This window comes from Balaenoptera acutorostrata, chromosome 8 (assembly GCF_949987535.1).
Source record: "Balaenoptera acutorostrata chromosome 8, mBalAcu1.1, whole genome shotgun sequence".
NCBI lineage: Eukaryota > Metazoa > Chordata > Mammalia > Artiodactyla > Balaenopteridae > Balaenoptera > Balaenoptera acutorostrata.
This window is the reverse complement of record NC_080071.1, coordinates 82,484,266-82,504,869: the sequence shown is the minus strand read 5'-3', so window position 1 is coordinate 82,504,869 and position 20,604 is coordinate 82,484,266. Positions and strand designations below refer to the sequence as shown.

At 35.2% G+C, this 20,604-nt stretch overlaps 1 long non-coding RNA gene across 1 annotated transcript in view; it reads left to right on the top strand.

The window, feature by feature from the left end:
• Positions 1-20,209, top strand: part of LOC130708751 (uncharacterized) — a 65,546-nt gene extending 45,337 nt beyond the window's left edge. Inside the window, exons 3-4 of the long non-coding RNA XR_009009122.1 lie at positions 13,748-13,828; positions 19,484-20,209. This is a non-coding gene — a long non-coding RNA (uncharacterized LOC130708751). The remainder of the gene's footprint in view (positions 1-13,747; positions 13,829-19,483) is intronic.
• Positions 20,210-20,604: the final 395 nt, after the last annotated feature.

Below are 20,604 nucleotides of genomic sequence, written 5' to 3'. Positions count from 1 at the left end.
CATTCCATAACTTGCCTTTAATTTTGTTGATTGGTTCCATTGCCGTGCAGAAGCTTTTGAGATTGATGTAGTCTCACTGGTTGATTTTGCTTTTGTTGGCTTTGTTTTTGATGTCAAATGCAAAAATCATTACAAGGACCAATGTTAAAGAACTTATCCTTTATGGTTTTTTTCTAGGAATTTTATGGTCTCAAGTCTTAAATATTTCTTTAATCCAGTTTGAGTTGATTTTTATGCATGGTATAACATAGGAGTCCAGTTTGATTCTTTTGCATGTGGCTATCCAGGTTTCTAAACACCATTTATGGAAGAGACTATCCTTTCTTTATTTTATATTCCTGGCTTCTTTGTGGTAAATTAATAGACCATACCGGCCTGGGTTTATTTCTAAGCTCTCTATTCTATTCCCTTGATCCATGTGACTGTTCTTATATCAGCACCATGGTGTTTTGATTACTATAGCTTTTAATATAGTTTGAAATCACAAAGTGTGTTGCTTTGTTCTTTCTCAAGATTGCTTTGGCTATTTGGGTTTTGTAGTGGTTTTATTTTAGGATTGTTTTATTATTGTTTGTTATATTATTTTTAATCATTTTTTGCAAGTATAACATCCAAGTAATAGAGTGTAGAAATTTTAAATGTACAACTTAACCAGTTTTTATGAAGTGAATACACAAAATATAACATTATCAGCTCTCAGAAAACACCCTTGTCCCAATTCCACTCAGTACCTTCTCCCAACAGTAGCCACTTTTCTGACTTTTATTACATCTAATTGAGAAATTTCATGTGAATATGCATTCTTTTATGTTAGGCTTCTTTTTTCTCAATGTTTTATCTTGAGATTCATCCAGTTGTTGCATGAGGCAGAAGTTTGTCCTTTTTCATTGAGGTACATTATTTTAATGTGTGATTATACCATGATGGGGTTTATCTTTTCTACTATTAATGGGCATTTGATTATTTCAAGTTTTTTGTTTTCATAAATAAGAACTATAGACATTCTTGTTCGTGTATATTTGTGCACATAGGTACTTGTTTCTGTGGGTGGATATTTAGGACTAGAGTTGCTCAATCATAGGGCATGCATATGTTCAGCTTTAGAAGATACTGATGAATAATTTTTAGTTTTGATCCAAAATCCTAAATGTTTGCATTGTGATGTACTTATAAGATCTCTGTAAAACATCCTTATCTGCCATAGACTTGTCAAGCATTATCAGAACATACAGGGTCACATGTTCCAAGTGGTAGGGCAGCTGAAGAATTTTTTTTTTTCTGGGCCCTACTCAAATCTGGCAGATTATCAGAGTACTCAATAAATAGGTCAGAGTGGCACAACCAAATGAGATTTAGGTTTTTGTAAAATCTAAAGTGGCACACCAGGCATTTTGGTTCTTTTTTAATAGTAAAAGGAAGCAGATGCAGCAATTAGTCTTTTACTTTGGATAGAATATCTTAACATGCCTCAGACCTACTGTACCCCTAGAAATTCCACTAGGTGACAAGTTCCTGAATTTTTGTGGGATTTCTCTCTCTTCCTCTCTCATGCAAGTATCCTACCAAGAAGTCTAGCTTAGTTCCTGCTTCCTGTGGATCTGGTCTAATCAGCATTATACCATAAATGTAATGAATTATCAATATAATGATGCTTTGTGAAATGAAGATGCCTTAGAAGTTCTTGTAGACTAGATTATGGCAGGAGGATGGAGATTTAATATGGTCCTGCATTACTGGCCCTGCCAGAGGAAAGGAAATTATTTCTGATGGTCTTTACTGATAAGTAGGGAGAGAGAAAGGGAGGAAGAGAGAGAGAGAGAGAGAACCATTTGTCAGATGCCAGAGATGTGCTGATTTGTTCTGGTAATGACACTACATCTGGACCAACAGCTGCAATTGGATTTCACCACCTTATTAAGTTTACAATAATGCACTGTCATTTTCTAAGTCCCATCTATCTTCTGCATAGGCCAAAGAGGCAAGATGAATTGAGGATGTGGTAGGATCACCACACTGTATGTTTCGAAACCTTGTTGATAGACTTTATCTCTGAAATCCCTCCAAGAATATGTTGTTTGTTTTTGATTTATTATTTTGGTGGGTAGAGGCAGTTCTACAGGTTTTCCTCTGGACTTTTCTACCACATTTGGTAAGGAGCTACTCATGTACTTGGTTCATGGTCTAAGAAGCTGACGGAGGAGATCAGCTTCTTAGACAGTGATCAACTTCTGCTGACAGTGGCAGCAGAAGGAGCTGAAGCCCTGATTGCTGTCCCAGGTTAACTCAGTTAGCTGGCAGATAAGTGACAATATTCATGAATTGCCCCAGTGTCTGTGCCCTGTGCTGCCTTCAGAGAATAAGAGATATGACTGTCACTTTACTTTGTCTTCTAAATACCCTCTCATAATCATGAAGATATTTTTCTATCTTATCTCACAGAAAACTTATTGTTTATTATTCAAATTTAGATCTGCGATCTCTCTGGAATGGATTTTATGTGATTTAAATAGGCACTGAAATGAATACTTTTCCCATATTAATACCCATTTGATTCAGCATCATTTGTTAAAAACAACAACAAAACAACAGAGAACATTCTTTCTCTGGCACTTTTGTGGTAAAACATGTGACTGTACAGGAAATGTGATAGAATATGACCATTGTGATTTAATAAGAAGTCTTAATGTTTAGTAGTGCAAGTCCTCCAAAATGTTGGTCTTCACTATATTGGCCTTTCACCTTTCCATATATATTTTAGAATTCACTTGTCAGTTGCCACAAAAATTCCTGTCAAGATTTTGGTTGGGATACATTGAATGTATAAAACAATCTGCAGAGTCTACATTTTTACAATATTGAGTCTTCCAGTCTGTGCACATGGTGTATTCCTCTATTTATTTAAGTCTTCTCTAATTTCCTTCAGTAGATTTTTGTAGTTTTCTGTCCAGAAGTAATGTACATGTTGTTAGTTAGATTTATTTTTAGGTATTTGGTGTTTTTTAATGCTATAGTAAATGTTACTTTAAAATTTTTTTGAATTGTCTTACTGCTATATAGGAATTGTTGTATTTGATCATCCTATAATTTTCTACATTTAGTTATTAATTGAAATTTTGAATTCTCTATATCCTCAATTATGCCATATGAAAATAATGACCTTTAATTTCTTTCTTTCTGTTTTTAAATGTCATTTTTTGAACTGTCTAGGACCTCCAGTACAATTTTGATTATATATAAAGATAATGAATAGTTTTGTCTCCTCTATAGTGATAGCCCGAAGTTTTTAGTTTTTGTAGTTTATCGGACTAAGAAAACTCCTTTTTGTCTTTTTATTCTTTGATTTTTTAATTAAAGGGTGTTGATTGCTTTTTCTGCAAATGTGGAGATGACTATATGATTTTTCTTTCTTTTTCTGATGATATAGTAAATCATGTTGACTGATTTTACAATATTAACTAATCTTGCATTTACTGAATAAACCTAACTTTTCTAATACATTATTTTAAATTTGTTATCATTATTTTGGTATGTATATATTTTTATTTATGCTCATGAGATTGCTGTTAGGTTCTGTTATAATCCCTATGCTACAGATTTGGAAACTGAGGTGTAGAGAGTTTAAACAAATAACCAAAGGAAACAACCTAAATGTTCACTGACAGAGGAATGGATAAAGAATATGTGGTAGTTATATACAATGGAATATTACTCAGCCATAAAAAAGAATGAAGTAAGCCAGACAAAGACAAATATCATATGATATCACTTATATGTGGAATCTAAAAAAAATACACAAATGAACTTATTTACAAAACAGAAATAGAAGCACAGATATAGAAAACAAATTTATGGTTATCGAAGGGGAAAGGAGTAGGGGAGCAATAAATTAGGAGTTTGGGATTAGCAGATACAAACTACTATATATAAAACATATATAAAACTACTATATATAAAATAATAACCAACAAGGACCTACTATATATAAAATAATAACCAACAAGGACCTATAGTTCCCTGTAAAGCACAGGGAACTATACTCAATATTTTATAATAACCTATAAGGGAAAAGAATCTGAAACACTGAATCACTTTAATATAACCGAAGCCAGACAGAGAGTAAATGATTTAAAGTGAGGAAATTTGATTCAAGAATATATTTCCATAAAATTAAATTATTAAAAAGGTTGCTGATTATGTTTTCAGAAAATGGCATAAAAAGTGATTCTGCTGTTCCATGAAGTCCCGTATAATAAACATTATATGTTTGTATTTTTCTAGACAGTATACCATTTTAGCGAGCATGATGGTTAATTTTATGTATCAACTTGACTGGACCAAAGGATGCCCGGATGGTTGGGCATTAGTAAATGAATAAAACTATTTTATTCTGGAGGGTGTTTCCAGAAGAGATTAGTGTTGAATCAGTAGACTGAAAAAGAAGATGTTCCTCACTAATATGGTGGGCATAATACAACGCTTGGAGAGGCTGAATGGATCAAAAGGACAGAGAAAGGGTGAATTTGTTCTCTTTTTTGAGCTGGGACATCCATCTTCTCCCGCCCTCAGACATCCACCCTCCTGGTTCTTGGGCCTTCAAACTGACTAAATCCCACCACTGGCTCTCCTTGCAGTGTCCAGCTTGCAGACAGCAAATCATGGGGCTTCTCAGCCTCTTATACCTATTATATGTATATATTCTATTTGTTCTTCTTCTCCAGAGAACCCTAATACAGCAAGATTATTATTTTTTCCATCCAGTGGCTGTACATTTTGACCACAGTTTACAAAACCCTAAATAATCTTTCTCTTTCTTTTTTACGCTCTTTCTACATGCACACACATTCATTATTCTTCAGCCACACTGACCACCTGCTGTTTTCTGAATATGCCAAAGCCAAGGTGTGTCTGGTCATCACACGTGCTATTCCCTCTACCTAGAAATTCTTCCTCTAGACATCTGCATGGCTCAGTCCCTCATTTCCTTCATTCTCTGCAAAAATGCCATCTTATTAGAAAGGACTTCCCTGACTCATGCTACCTTCCTATGTACATTATTAACATCTACACTCAGAGCCATGCTCCTTCCTTCCCTGTTCATCCATAAACAAGTTTTCTTTATTTGTTCTCTTTACCTCTTTCCCACCTCTATAGGTGGGATATTTTAAATTCATCTTTCTAACTTCTCCAGTATAATGTGAACTCACTTAAAAGGCAAGGCTTTGCTCTGAATCCTATTCTTACAGCCTGGATAAGTGTCTGACATATTATAGACTACTTTTTTTTTTACAAATATTTGTTGTATGAATGAACGAATAAGTGAATGAATGAGTTTCTAAGCGTCTAAAGTTACCTAATTTCTCAGATATTCTTGCTAATTATATTTTTTTCCTGTGAATCTAACCCTGAAGAAAGACAAGTTTGTTTCCTTCATCATATCTCCTTTTTATAGCAATGATGTCAGAACGTATTGATAGATATTTAACACATCTTCGAGATGCATCCTGTCTATGCCCAAGGTAACTTGGAGGTGGAAGCATTTATCATTTGCCATATGATAAGCTTCTGTTGTTTGCTTGTGGTGCAGGAGGTTCTTAATGCCCACTTTATATGTAATATGCTTGAAAAATGAAAGATTATTGTTGATATTAAAGTAAGATACACAATATCATATGTAATTTGTTTCCCTCAATGTATGCCTGTTAGCTATATTCAACCCTGTCCTTCACACCTGGTCCTGAGATAAATGTAAAAGTAGGGTTCTGTATATAAATGGTCCATCTATCTACCAAAGTGATTTCTGGGGCCAAAGAAATAATTGTAATTTATGAGATATACTTGTGATTGTCATGAATGTTCAGCAGAGTGGATAGATTGGGTGGCATGACTTTGATTTTTAATTATAGGTCAACTCAGCTTAATTCCATAATGTCACTCTTCACCCTTCCTTCTTCCTTTAAACTGAAAGCTAAAAGTACAAATGAACTAACTTTTGAATGACAACCTGAGTTCCAAGAACTAGATGTGCAATTCTGATCAAGTAATTTGACCTCCTGGGCTCTCGGTTTTCCTAGCTCAGCCCGTATGATTTCTAATGTCCACTCTTAAATCCACAAAATGCAATGATTCTATATATTAATTATTAATCATTTATTAAGGGAACCAGTTTGGGGATTAGAAATTAGATGAGAAGAAGCGTCTTAGCCCTAAGTCTCATGCATAAGTTTCTGATAAAAAGAGAAAGGAGGGAGAAAGAGAAGAAAGAAAGAGAGTCCTAAGTCAGAAATCTTTAAAAAAATACAACCCCAGTTTTTTAAAACACAACCCCAGTTTGCCAGACCTTGCTTACTTGGGAGGACAGATGGAGGTCAGAGTCACAAGTTTTGTTGGAGTTTTCCTTTAACCAGTGACCCAGAATCTCATTGCCTTCTTGAACATCATTCTTCCTCTGCATGAAGGTGTTTCTAAGGCTTTCTAGGGAGTGTGCTAAGAGTGAGGAAGGAATTTGGAGCAAGCCTCCAGGAAAGTGGTTTTGGTGATGTCGACAGCAAGAGTAAAGTTTCCAGTATCTGGCGGAGTATGGTGCATTCAAGATATGATGTGGTCAGAGCCTAAAGACTGAGAGTAGGGGAAAGGGGTGACATAAGATCAGAAAGTTAGGCAGGGGCTAGATCCAGCAGGGACCTAGAGTACAGCTATTTTAGCTTTTATGTGCAATACTTATGCTCACCATAAACTTAGGTAGGGCTGAGGTGGTAGGAAAATTCAAGTGCCAAACATCATGCTGTATTTAGGGTGAATCTTTCTCCTGCCACCAAGGGTTTCCTTACAAGTTCAAGTTCCTTCTGGGTAGCTCCTTCTTTTTTTTTTTTTTTTTTTTTTTTTTAGAAATTCACGTTCTTTTATTTATTTATTTATGACTGTGTTGAGTCTTCGTTTCTGTGCGAGGGCTTTCTCCAGTTGCGGCGAGTGGGGACCACTCTTCATCGCGGTGCGCGGGCCTCTCACTGTCGCGGCCTCTCTTGTTGCAGAGCACAGGCTCCAGACGCGCAGGCTCAGTAATTGTGGCTCACGGGCCCAGTTGCTCCGTGGCATGTGGGATCTTCCCAGACCGGGGCACGAACCCGTGTCCCCTGCATTGGCAGGCAGATTCTCAACCACTGCACCACCAGGGAAGCCCCAAGGGTAGCTCCTTCTTAACTTAGTTTAAGAGGACTCCCAGAAAGTCCTAGACTTTGCATAGATTTCTTGAAGATCAGCCCTGCTAGCTCACTAGATATGCCCAGTCATATCAGAGCCACATTTTAGGTACAAAGCAGAGGTACCTGTACTCAGGCCACATCATAATAGAATTTCATAATCAAAATTTACGATGCTTTCAGGAATCTAAAAATTTATGTGCTGTGTACACCTTGACTTCTAATAGGAGGTTAAAGATGTTTCAGATAAGGCTATCACTTATGTCTCTCATCAAAAATGGACTTTTAATTATCTCCTTCCCTATCTGCTTGCTGAGCCACTAATCCTAGCCAATCTTATGGCTCCTTCACAGAGATGAAGCCACACCCCTCTTGAAATAGGTCTCCTTATTAGTAGAAGAGTCTAGTACCACTGGGATTATTTTCAAGCTCTCTGACAAAATATAGTCAAACCCTCTCGAAAGGGTTGACAGGGCAATAGCTAGCCTAATTGGAAGCTGATATTTAAAACAATAATATAGGTCTTCCACATCACCTTAAAGGTGACTGACTTCATGCAAACATGTTGAGAACACACTGCTTTCCCATTAGAGAAGATGATCAAATATATTTTCGTATTACATTTATGCGGCAAGGCTAGTTAGTAAGGACCAACAAAATACTTGTATCAACCGCAGTGATAAAAACAAATGCTTGCAATTAGGAAACCTCCACTAACAAAACCAATCATTTTAATGGAAGGAACACATTATACTGCTAAAGTTGTGTTCCAGTGTAAGATGTTTATTTATGTAAAGAATACTTTATTTAGTAATACTAACGAAGCTGGAAGAGGAAGCAAAAGGACTAACAAACTGAAATACAGTATTAATATTTTTGCAAAATATTTTATAAAACTTAGGTTGACTTAAGGGGTTTTGTTTTTATTTTTATTTTTATTTTTTTTATAAAGATGATTTACTCTGGTACTGTCTTTTGGCATTTCTCCTTTTCTGTTTCTAGAAGAAAGTAAATCATCACCTTTTCTGACCAGGATTATTTATTTATTTATTTATTTATTTATTTATTTATTTATGGCTGTGTTGGGTCTTTGTTTCTGTGCGATGGCTTTCTCTAGTTGCGGGAAGTGGGGGCCACTCTTCATCACGGTGCGCTGGCCTCTCATTATCGCGGCCTCTCTTGTTGCGGAGCACAGGCTCCAGACGCGCAGGCTCAGTAATTGTGGTTCACGGGCCCAGCTGCTCCGTGGCATGTGGGATCTTCCCAGACCAGGGCTCGAACCCATGTCCCCTGCATTGGCAGGCAGATTCTCAACCACTGCGCCACCAGGGAAGCCCTGTTTTTATTTTTTAAGGGGAAGAATCATTTCTCCTTATTGGGCTCATTAAATGATATCAAACCATTTGTTGGTAAGTTCTCATTGGGTTAATACTGCATTTTTTGTTTCTAAGATTTGATTCTATGGTTATTTGAAGTAAACTTGTTAACAACTATATTTTTCATGAAAACAGCAAGTTTTAATCACACTAATCCAATTATTCTTCAGGGAAACCCAGTAAGGACACTTTGACTCCTGCTACATACCAGCCTAACAGTTTTATTCACTAAGAGATGTATGTTAAGTAATTATGTAGGACCTCTCAGTGCAGATTAATTTGAGATTTAAATGCAGGATTCCTTTCTAGTGCTGATGATATCAAGACAAATCACACACTGTTTCAACAAGTGTTAAAATTCCCAGCAATTTCTGTTAATCTATGGTAGAAATAGTTTAAGAAATAGCTTTTATGCATTGTGTTGATTCATTTGCCCAGAGTAGAAGCGTATATAATGTTATATAAGGCTAATCAGATTGTTAAAATAGATTTTCTTTGACGTGGAGATACAAATTACAACCCCAAGTTCAAAGAACAAATAACATTATTTTTTATTCTATTGACTCTTGGACAGTTTGTATGAATGACTGAGGGTCAATGACATCCACAGCATGGTCAGAACTGCTCTAGCAGGGAAGGGTCTGCTAACTTGTATCTAAGGCTTACTGTGTGCCAGACACTTTATGTATATTAGCTCATTTAATTCTTATGATAATTCTCCAGGGAGGGGGGCTACCATTGTTACCTTCCTTCTAAAGATGATGAAATTGAGGTGTAGAGATTAAGTATAATCATGTGTCCAAGGATAGAGAGAAAGGGAGAAGAGGGAGGATCTGAACTCAGGACCTTTGACTCTAGACTCTGCTCTTCACCACTGATCTATTTATGCTCTAGGAATGGAAGTTGATTACTGCCATGCCCTCTCTGGGTGGGTAATAATGCTACGTGGACTTGTCTTGGTTTGAGAAGTTGGAAAGACACTTCCAGCTTAAGGTCTCCATGATTATCCTAAAAGCATCCCTAAGGATCAGACCCTCTCATCCTGTTTCCTATCTTGGTAGAAGGTGATGACAATCAGGTTACTTCTCTAAACTTTGTGAAGGAAGAGAGGAAGGGGAGTTAACATGGACATTTGTTCAAGCTAAGCATAAGGAAGAAGAGCTCTATCAGGACAGAGTGACTAATAAATAATGACTTTCCAAATAACAAACTTAGAAAAAAAAGTGAAAAAAACTTGTTATATTTTTTGCCATAGTCTAGAATAATGGCTCTCTCTTAGAAGTTCATGTACCATCTAAACCAGAGTTTCTTAACTTCAGCACTACTGATATTTTGGAATGTATAATTTTTTTTTGATGCAGGAGGCTGTCCTGTACCTTGCAGGATGTTAACCAGCATTTCTGGCCTCTACTCACTAGGTGTCAGTAGCATCTCCAGTGTGACAAACAAAAATGCCTCCAGGCGTTGCCGGTGTCTCCTGGAAGCAAAATCATCCCTGGTTGAGAATGACATATATGTATTTGTGTGTATATAGTTGTGATCTAAGTAGGATGAAAGAGTTTTCATAACTTTAATATTAATATAATGTCTATGAATTTCTATATGTTTAGAAAAATGGGAGTTTTTTATTTCCATGCAGATTAGAATATTTATCTTTTAATAAGTTAATTGATCTTTGGCAGAGTGATTGTCACATGTAAGATAAGAAAGATAGATTTTTTTTTCAGGGTATGGAATAATGAAGGTTAAAGCAACCTAAAATGCTAAAAAAACTGACTTATTGAGAAATCAGAAACAATTCAATAGGGATATTTCTAATCCAAGCAGAGTGGAAGTGTATCATATAAAAAAGTAGTTAAAGCTTGAAACATTGCATCAAGAAATAGTGACAATGGGAACTTTATCAGCTTTCTTGATTAGTATCATGGCATGTCAGTCTGGGGGCCTATTTAAGATCAACTTAATTTTCTCATTTTTCAAAGAAACAGGGGTGCATGAAAGTTAAATTACTCTATGGAGTTCCTGGTGGCCGACATAGGAATGGAAGGTTGATCTCCTGATTCTCATTTCTACTAAACACAGTTTCTCTGGGGAATGCATGAAATCCAGGTTAGCTGTCAGGAACAGCCTTCATTTCCCACCCGTGCAATCAAGGGCTCTATTTGCCTGCATAACTCATTTTTTCTTTCCTCTTTAATATTTCTGTTATATTGCTGTCACACTATGTTTCTCTTTCATCACTTAAGTTTTGTTTTGTAGGGAAGAGATTATATCATCCTAGTACCTAGCATGGTTATTCAATAATAAAATATTTTATGAACCTTAAGAATGACAGATTCCAAGCACTGGGGACTGATGCAGAGGCTTCTGTGAAGCTTCCAGATGATGTCTGTGTTTCCCCAACATGGAGAAAACTATTATTAGACGTTATTTTTTGATTTGATTGATTTTTCTGTCCTCTTTTCAGAATGCTTCCATGAGAACCGAACTCTTTTTTCCCTTGCTCAATCTTGGTTCTCCATGGCTCCACATGATAATTGGCAAATAGGAGACTCTTAATAAATGTATTCATTGAGTGATGAAATAAAGTAGTGGATTTGCCAGGATGGACACAGTGGAAATTTTCAAAATGAATTCACATGCAATACAGTCTCTTGACAACCATTTACTAAACAGGGTATGTATTATAATGTGTAGAAACAGCAGAGCACTCAGCCAGACTTGGATGCGAGTTCAGTTCTGATCGTCTTTAGCTATGTGACCTCAGTCAAGTTGTTTAACTCCCGAAAGCCTAACTCTTGCATCTGTAAAAATGCATTATATTTTTAATACTATAAGATAATAATATAGTAGTTTTTTAATATAGCAGTTACATGAGTAGTATTTATCTCTTAGGGTTCTTATGAAAATTAAATGAAAGAATGCAGGTAAATTGAGTAGAGCAGTGCTTGGCACCTAGTATGCACTTAATAACTGTGAGCTGGGTGGAAAGCATACTTCTATCCCACCTGGCTATCTTGCCAATAGACAAATTTTCATTGGTCAGACCCCGGGTTTGGGGGGAAGAATTGCCATGTGGTAAGTCTCAAGATTTATGCCAGGCAAGCCTCTTATTTTCTCCAGCATCCAAGCAGTAGGCACCCCTGCTTTTTTTCCCTCCCTGCAGTAGGGTCGTGGCTTGGTCTCCAGGCCAGGCCAGCCATCTTTATCCAGTGACTAGCTATATAAATGGACTGAGAGCCACCTTACCCACAGGCCACTTATTCTGGATTCATAAATAGGATGAAGGAAACAGTCCTTTGAAATTCAGCCTGAGTCCCTTGATACTGCAGTGTTTTCCAGGGAAGTCCCTCATGAAGAAAGGTACCGAATGCTCAGTAATTATCAATAAAAAGGAATTCATTTTCCCCTTGGCTATCTTTTCCTTTGTGTCAGGGAACTCTAGAGAACACCAAGGGTGAAGTACCAAGACCCAATCCTTTCAATTATTATTAAAAGAAGATAAGCCTTAGGATCCCATCCTTTATCTACATGAGAAAATAAGATATGAATGACAATAACAGCTAAGGGATGGGATCTGCATGTAAGTAAAGAAAATAGAACAACTATATTTAAAGGCTGGCAAGACATATAAAAGAAAATGCTGACTGTATTGTAATCTGTCTTCCTCGTCCATACATAGTCATTTACTTTATGCTAATAGATGTATTAACATCTATTTTCTTCTGAATTATGAAGTCACATACTTCCCTGGTAGGCGACTTTTGAGTTGCATCTATAGACCTTTTGAGTTGCATCTATAGACCTTTTGAGTTAATCAACGTGGAATAATTTGAGAATGAGAACACAGGATATCATGAGATGGTAAAACAGAGGGCTGAACAGAATAGCACCCCCTTCAGGAAGAGGAAGAAAAAGGAGGTAACACAGCCCAGCCCAAGGAGAACAGAAGGTGAGGGGTGATGTAACAGTCTGGGCAAATGTGGTCACAGAGAATGGCTATGTTCTGAAGAGCACTGGCAATGCTGAACTCAGTAGATTATAAAAATAATTAAATTTAAAAAATAAAACTCCATTTGTTTCTTCTCAATCGTGGACATTTATTTATGTCTCTGGAGCCACTGAGGGTAAGAGGCAAGAAGTCAACAATTTTGAGACTTAAACAGACTTGAAGAGAGAATTCATTCATTCATTCATTCATGCATTCATTCACTCATCCATTTATTTATCCCTTTAATGAACGTAGTGCGTTCTTTCTATGTCCCAGACAGGAAAAAAAAAAAAAAAAAAATGAGATGCACATCTCAGTGGTGTCAATGCTCTTAACAAAAATCCTGAAGACAAAAGATTTGGAAAGATTCTAGCAATTTAGAGATGGTATATTAAAAATAACTGAGCAGTAGCTGTTGCTGTAAAAGAAGCTTGGGAAAGATATCATTATGCTCCTTTATTATTTTATAATTAGAAAAAATACTTTAAAATGTCTGCCTAAGTTTATTGGTGTCCTGTGCAAGATTTAGATCTTCAACAAAGATTCTTTGTTAAGAGAATGATTTTACAGAGCTGACACTCTAAATTTAGTTGTAACTGCTCTATAAAATAGCAGAATGATAAAAAGAAATGTAAGACTTTTAGATTAAGTTTCTATCACCCACTTATAACTGAGTGATAGATGATTAATTTTAGTTCATATTGTTGATTGGCTCTTTATGATAATCGCTTTTTGATTGTTTTATGCAAATTGGAAATTGAAATTTAAAGGTGAGATTTATAACACTAGGAAGATTGTTATTAAGCCCTGAACAAAATAAAATGTGTTTATAAAGTGAATTTTAATCATATTTCTCTGCAAAAAAACAAGTTCATATTTCACAATTAAATAAAAACTGCTTAGGACTAAGAAATTTTTTTATGAAATATTCTCAGTTCCTTGAAAAATGTAAGCCATACAATAATAGGGAATTGGGATTCAGGAAAATATGTCTCATTTTCTGACTTTAACAATCAAAATCACACATAAATTCCATAATTATAATAGCAATAATAACAGTAACTCACCTTTATTGATCACTTAGGGTGTGCCAAGTTTAGTGCCAAGCACTAGTCTACAAGTTGTTTTACTAATGTTCACCACAGCCTTGTGAGATAAGTATTCTTCTTCTTCTCGTTCTACAGATGAAATGCTGTGCCACTAAGATGTTGAGTAATTTGCCCAAAGTCACACAGCTGATAAAGTGTGGAGGCTGGTTTCTCCAGGTCTGTCTGGTTCCTAAACCCACTGGATCAACTATGCTTGATGGCACAGTATAGAAGTTGCTTTCTTTGACACTGTCAGCCGACATTTGCATTAAGGGGAAAAAAAGTCTTACTGTAATCCTTGTTTGATTTCAAAATGTGAAGAAGAAAATGGAGAGGAAAGTGGACCCTGTCTCTTGATGAATCATAAATTCTATCTTAAAGGGATGCACTCTTTAAGCTGTGCTTGCATATTGAAGCACAGCTTCTCACTTAGCACTAAGCACTTACTTAATTCTAAGAATATCACGTCCAAAACGTATAGTCTGTCGGAGGAAATTTCCCTTGAGTGTGCATTATACAGGGGAAATCCCAGTTGTAACCCAAAATGAAATGAGATGAAAAATGAAAAATGAAAAAAAAAAATTCAGCCCTACTCTCCATTCTGCCCCACTGTCTCCATTTGGAGAAAATTTCTCCACATTCTCATGGTTTGAGCACATATTTAACATTTTGAGAAACTATTATTTGTCTTAGGCTAGAATATCCATCATAAATATCCTCTGCCCAATTATTTAGGACAGCTTCTGGTTCTTCTCATACTCTCTTCTTGCAAGTTCACTACGGTGATAGCAATCATACCCTCCAAAATGTAGTAATTAATACTTAATAATAGGAATGTAGGGAAGTTTATTTTTGGTCTCTCTTACTATAAAATGAAAGTGCTTTTTATTAAGATCTTGGGGGAACACTAGGTAGTGTGGCCGTTTTCTTGAATTTCCAAATCTAATTCTTGAAGAACTCCATCAACAGAAATCAACTAGTTGGAATTGTGCTGAGGATTGTGCTTTTCCCTAAAAGCTCCTGAATGAAGAATGCCCCTCAAAATGACGTTTTAGTCAGAGATCCCAAACTGGATAGATTTCCTCTCTTCTCATTATTCTTCAACCAATCAGAGCTATTTGCGGTATACATATGTTTGGAGTGATAAGCCAGACAAATGTCAGGTTGATTGAACAAAGGTGAAAATAGAAAATGGAGTTGAAAGACAGACTGGGAATTAAGATGAGTGCTTTAGGAATATGCCTTAATAAAACAACAAATTTATTTGTGTTATAACCCCAAATCTAAATTTATGAATAATGTATTATTGGGTAATAATGATATTTGGAAATATTCAGAATTCAAATTTGATTTTCTAAACTTTATAATATTTTCATGTTTAGCTTAGTTGATTCTTTCTCTCAGTTATCCAACTGGACTGCAAATCAAATTTTTCTAAAACCGATTTTAAGGAACCTTTGCAAACTATTCTCACAGTTCCTATTTAAGTGGCTTAAGCCTCTTAAAATGTTCTTCCCCCAAACTAGTTTGAGTTCATTAACTCTTTACAAGTGCTCCCTGCCTCATTCCACATTTTACATTTGTTAATAGTTTCTGATACTTTCTAGTTGTAGGAACATTTTTTTCTACTTTTAATGGGGAGAAGAAAAGACTGAGTATTGCTTTTTTTTTGAGTTGGAACATCTTGATTATATAATTTCAAGACATCACCTTTTGTGTTATGTCTTTCAATTTTCCCAAAAGTGATAAAATTTTCAAGATGGTAGAAAAATATAATTGTTCCTTCATGAAAACACACAAGAAAAGAACTGATGTAAAATATTTGGTTCTCTTTCCCCGTGAAATAAAGCAACAAATATGTATTGGCCTTCTTATTCTAGCTCTGAATAAGTCATTTGTTTCTGGGATATTTGGAATTGTTAGCCAGGTGCCAGTGCTTCTACCCACAAGATGGAGAAAATTCCTATCACTTTTGAGTTATGACTGTCATTTTGTTCTTGAGAGACCTACATCTTTATCAAACTTGTAAAAATAAAAGAAAATAAACAAACCTGTAGATTCAAACTCTTGAAAATAGGTTCATAAAGTCATCGACATGTGATAAGATTTGAAATTCTAGAAGTATCTGGCTCCTGGTCCCCTTCCCCAAACTCTCGCTACCCGTCCCTACTCAGAACCAGGTCAACATGCTGGGTTAACTCTGTGTTTCCTCCATGTTAGTTACATCTTTCTAATTTATGGTTTTAAGTTCTATTGAAATGCAAGGACATCTTTTTTTTTTTATTGCAAGAAAACGATGCATTTACTTTGCAGAGGTAGTACAATGGTTGCTGCAGAGTGTGGACATGATTAATGTCACCTTAAAGTGCTGTCTGGCCCAGTTTTGCTTGTTTAGGATGTAGCCTCATTAAGATGGAATCCCATCTTACTTTCCGAGTGAAGAATCTGGGAGAAGATTTTGATAAGGTGATGAGAGGTTGGGAGTGGATTTAACTACCTGAAATTTTGGTAGTGATGCCAATTAAGAGGTAGGAGGGCCCTGAAGGAGGAGGGAAACACTGAACACAGACAACTTACCCTGCTTTACCAGTTTGCTTCAAGCAGCTTTGGCAGAAGTCCTCACTTATTTTCACCTAACTTGTTTACAGCTTTCAACCCACATTTTAACCTCACCTCAACTTTCAGATTGCCTCTTAGACACATAATTATATAAATAAGAACATCTAACAACAAACTGTTGGGTCCCGAGAAGCTAGGGTGACACATGACAGTCCTGGATTGATACAATTGTGAATTTCTTTATTTAAAACCTCATCTCTCATTTAAACTCTGTTGATTCTGTCTTTGCAGGCAAGGCTTTTCCACAGCAGTTCAAAATATAAATAGTTAGTGCTTCTATTAAGACAAGCTTTTTAGGTGAGACTGAGTTGTTATTTATTCTTCACCCACACTATTAGCATATTAATGGTTGGGTATTTTAAGCATAAATAAATAAAGTCTCTTTGTATCCACTGAATAATATATCACATTATTATACACATATATATACACATATGTATACAATATACACACCTATATGTAATACACATGCATATAAATGTGAAACAACCTTCTGTTTGCCTTATTAGCTTTAATAACTGGTAACACATGATCTCTTATGAGTCTAAGATTGTTAATATTGTTTCTCATTTGACAGAGGAGTTACCTTGGATAACCTATCCCCACACAGAGTTTTATGGCCTGTTTTCCAAATTACTCTGAAGTGAAAACCACAGTGGAAATATTCCAGAATCACATTCCTGGCTCTGGAACACAATGCCTTGGTGGTTTGCCAATTTTCTTTTCTTCATCTTTCAGAGTAGTTTATAAAAATGTTTTTATATGCCAGTATTGAGTATTGGCACTAATGTGTTCTCCTTTAAATTCATTGCTGGTAGCTACCAAGATAATTAGGAAGAAACATGTAAGTATCAGTTGAACAGTACATCTCAGTCTAGGAGACCTCTCATTACCTTAGATAGGTCATTAATTTGTATCATGGAGAGTCCATCTAAAAGGCATGGTTAGAGAGTAAAAGAATGAATCAAGACTTACAGGAACTTGCTGCTAGAACAAGATGTTACTGCCAATTTAGGGTCTTACCAGGGTAAATTTTTCAATGCCAGGGTAAATTTTTCAAGTTTCATTACAAGTGTCATCAAAAAACATTTAAGAATTCTGGACAACACCCTCTGCAGCATTTAAAGAGTGCTGTAGAAAGGAAACAATGCAAAGAACATATATTCCATGATCAACATCTATAGCAATTATAATACAGTCACATTAACAAGCATAAAACATGACTATGTAAAGTACGTTCAAGAATGCAAAAAAAGTTTTAATATTAGGAAATCAGTTTATCTACTTACATAACTTGTCATATTAATAGGTTAAAAAGAAAAAAAAAACAGGCAACTCACTTGATAGTTATTAAAGACATTTGATAAATTTCGTGACATTGTTGGAATGTTTCATGTGGAAAACATTTTTTGAAATGGTCATGTATATTTTCTTAATAGGATAGGAATAATCAAATTCAACCAGTGATTTGTAGCACAGTAGAAGGATTTTATTTGAAATAAAAAACAAGACATGAATGCCAATATCACCATTACATTTAGCATTTTCTCTCAAGAGCCTGTTCGTCCATTCGGAAACAACAACAACAACAACAAAAGAGGTGTAATCATGAGAAGAAAGGAGGCAAAACTGTCAATATTTAATTTTTTGATTGTATATATACAGACCACAAGATAACCAACGGGGTGGAGGGAGGGGTGTTAGAACTGAGTTCAGCAAGGAAGTCATTTAAAATTTAATTTACAAAACTTTTTAATTCCATTTTGATTATAATCAGTTAAATATAGTAGAAACAAAAAATGAAATGCTTAAGAATAACCAAAGCATATGTGGTACCTTCATGAATAAAATTATAAAAAAGTTATTGAAGCACATAAAATAAGAATTGAAATACGGAGAGTTGTGAGTTGTTTTTCCAAAGATGTCGATTTTCTTTGAATTAATATATAAATGTAATTCAGTCCTAACAAAAATCTTCCTTCTTTCTCGAATATGACAAAATGATTCTAAGGTTGATCTGGAAGAGTAAATATCTGATTATAGGCAAACATCTAAAAAAGTCGAGCATTGAAGGGGATCTTAAAATGCATTAGAAAGCCATGGTAATCAGAAGATTTTGGCACTGGGAATAAATGTAAAGGAATAAGAAAATTAAAATCCAGCTTTGTGCTGCTATGATAGTCCCCGAGTACATATTGAAAAGAAATATCATTTCCTAGGTATGATTACTATTCACTTAAGTTCCATTATCCTGTGGCTACACACACAACCAGTATTCATTGGAAGATGTACAGTTCTTGCTATTGTACACAACAAGCTATTTTTCTCGGTGTAATTGGACAGGTTATATAGATGCAAAAAAACACTACTTTTTAATATCAAAAGTGTTAATTTTTAGTCCTCTTTTCCTATAAAAACCCATACATTTCACAACTAATTGTTTCAAAGTTTTTGAATATTTTAAAAGCAATATATATAAGTAACATGTTTAGAGACAAAATAGAAATTATACACCTTTACCTACCCTAGGATAATCTTTCTTTTTTCATCATTGACCATCTGAGGGGCTAAAATTAGTATTTTGTTCTTTGTATTTTATATTTAACAACCAATGAGCTTGAAATTTTGCTTTGTGGGCTACTTGTGTTTTCCTGTGTGAATTATATGCTTCTATTTTTAAGCCATTTTTTCCAATCTAAGTTTTTTTTATTTTAAAAATTGATTTTTAAAAATATATCTACATACTAAGACTATTAGCCCTTTGTTTTTCAAACACATGGCAAGTATTTTCCCATAGTGTCCTTCGACTTTATTTATAGTGAATTTCATCATAGAGAAATTTTAACTTTTATGTAGTCAGATTTATTGATCTTTCCCCTGTGCCTGTCATGCGTGATAGGACCTTCACCATTCTTATATTCACTTACACTTCTCTGTAAACTGGTGGTTTCATTGTCATATGTAAATCTTTAATCCATTTGGATTCATTATAGTGTAAAATATGAGGAGGGAATATAACTTTACTAGTCTGCTTTCCTTCTATTTTGAAATATGATGATTATATGATCAATATACTTTTATATATATTAATACATAATATATTTGATATATATTTATGTATTCAATATAATATGTTAATCAACAATAATGTGATACATAATAATATACACATGTGAGTTAATCTCTGTAATATCTTCCCTTCTTCCCTTTTAGTGCTACAGCAGGCGGAATTTTACTGCTGAGGTTGTGAGGGAGAAAGCAGCTTCCAAGGGGGCCCAGGAGGACATATACCTGCTATATTTGAAAAGCAAGCAGCCAGCATTTTGAATGGTATATTGGAGCATAATAAGGCTTTCTAAATAAATCAGGTGTAGAGCTGATTAATAATATTTCATGTAAATGCATAAGCAAATTGTAATTTACCTTCATATGAGGCATAAATTATTTGTTACAACCTAAAAAGAAGTGTGAAGAGACAATTCAGAGGAGAACCTTTAGCTTAATGCTTAACTGCCAAGCCTTGTGCAAGCTACCATCAGAGACATCTGACACCTACTGTGACCAAAGCACATACCTGACAGGTTATATGTTTCCTAAAGCCACCATTTCAAATTGAAGTTGTGAACCTGAAGGTAGAAAGATTGAGAGTGGACCTAGAAGACTTCTATTCCCAAGTATTCTATTCCAATTTCTCTGCCTGCTTTATCACTACCGTGATCATTACCGTCACCGCCATTGGCAGTTAGGTCTCTCTACTGTTCCATGAGGAAACCTCAGGTGTCAATAATGAATGAATGTACACTAAACAGTGGCCTTCATCACTATTTTGATATATGCAAAATATTATTGATATTATTTTTAGTTACGGTATTACCTAAATTAAAGTGCTTTATGTGAACATAAACATGTTTGCTTGGTGAAATTTTGACTGTCCCAATTTTTGTTTATGTCCTTTTCAACAGGTTCTCTTAGCAAAGTGAAGCTTAAAGGGTACCACTTTACTCAAGTGATCAAAGTAAACATTATCAGTAATGGGACAAATCTAAATTACTGATATGAAAGAATGTGAACAACTCAGCATCATTGCTGTAATGTTATACATAATACATAACATAAATCTAACCATAAAAAAACATCAGAAAAGCCCAAATTTGAAGGACAGTCTACAAAATAACTGGTTTGTAATCTTTACAACAGTCAAAGTTCTGAAAGCCAAGGAAAAACGGAGAAATTATTCCAAATTGAGGGATATTGAAGAGATACGTCAGCTAACTGCAATGTGTCATTCTGAACTAGGTTTTTTGTTGCTGTTGATGTTGTTTTTGTTTTTGTTG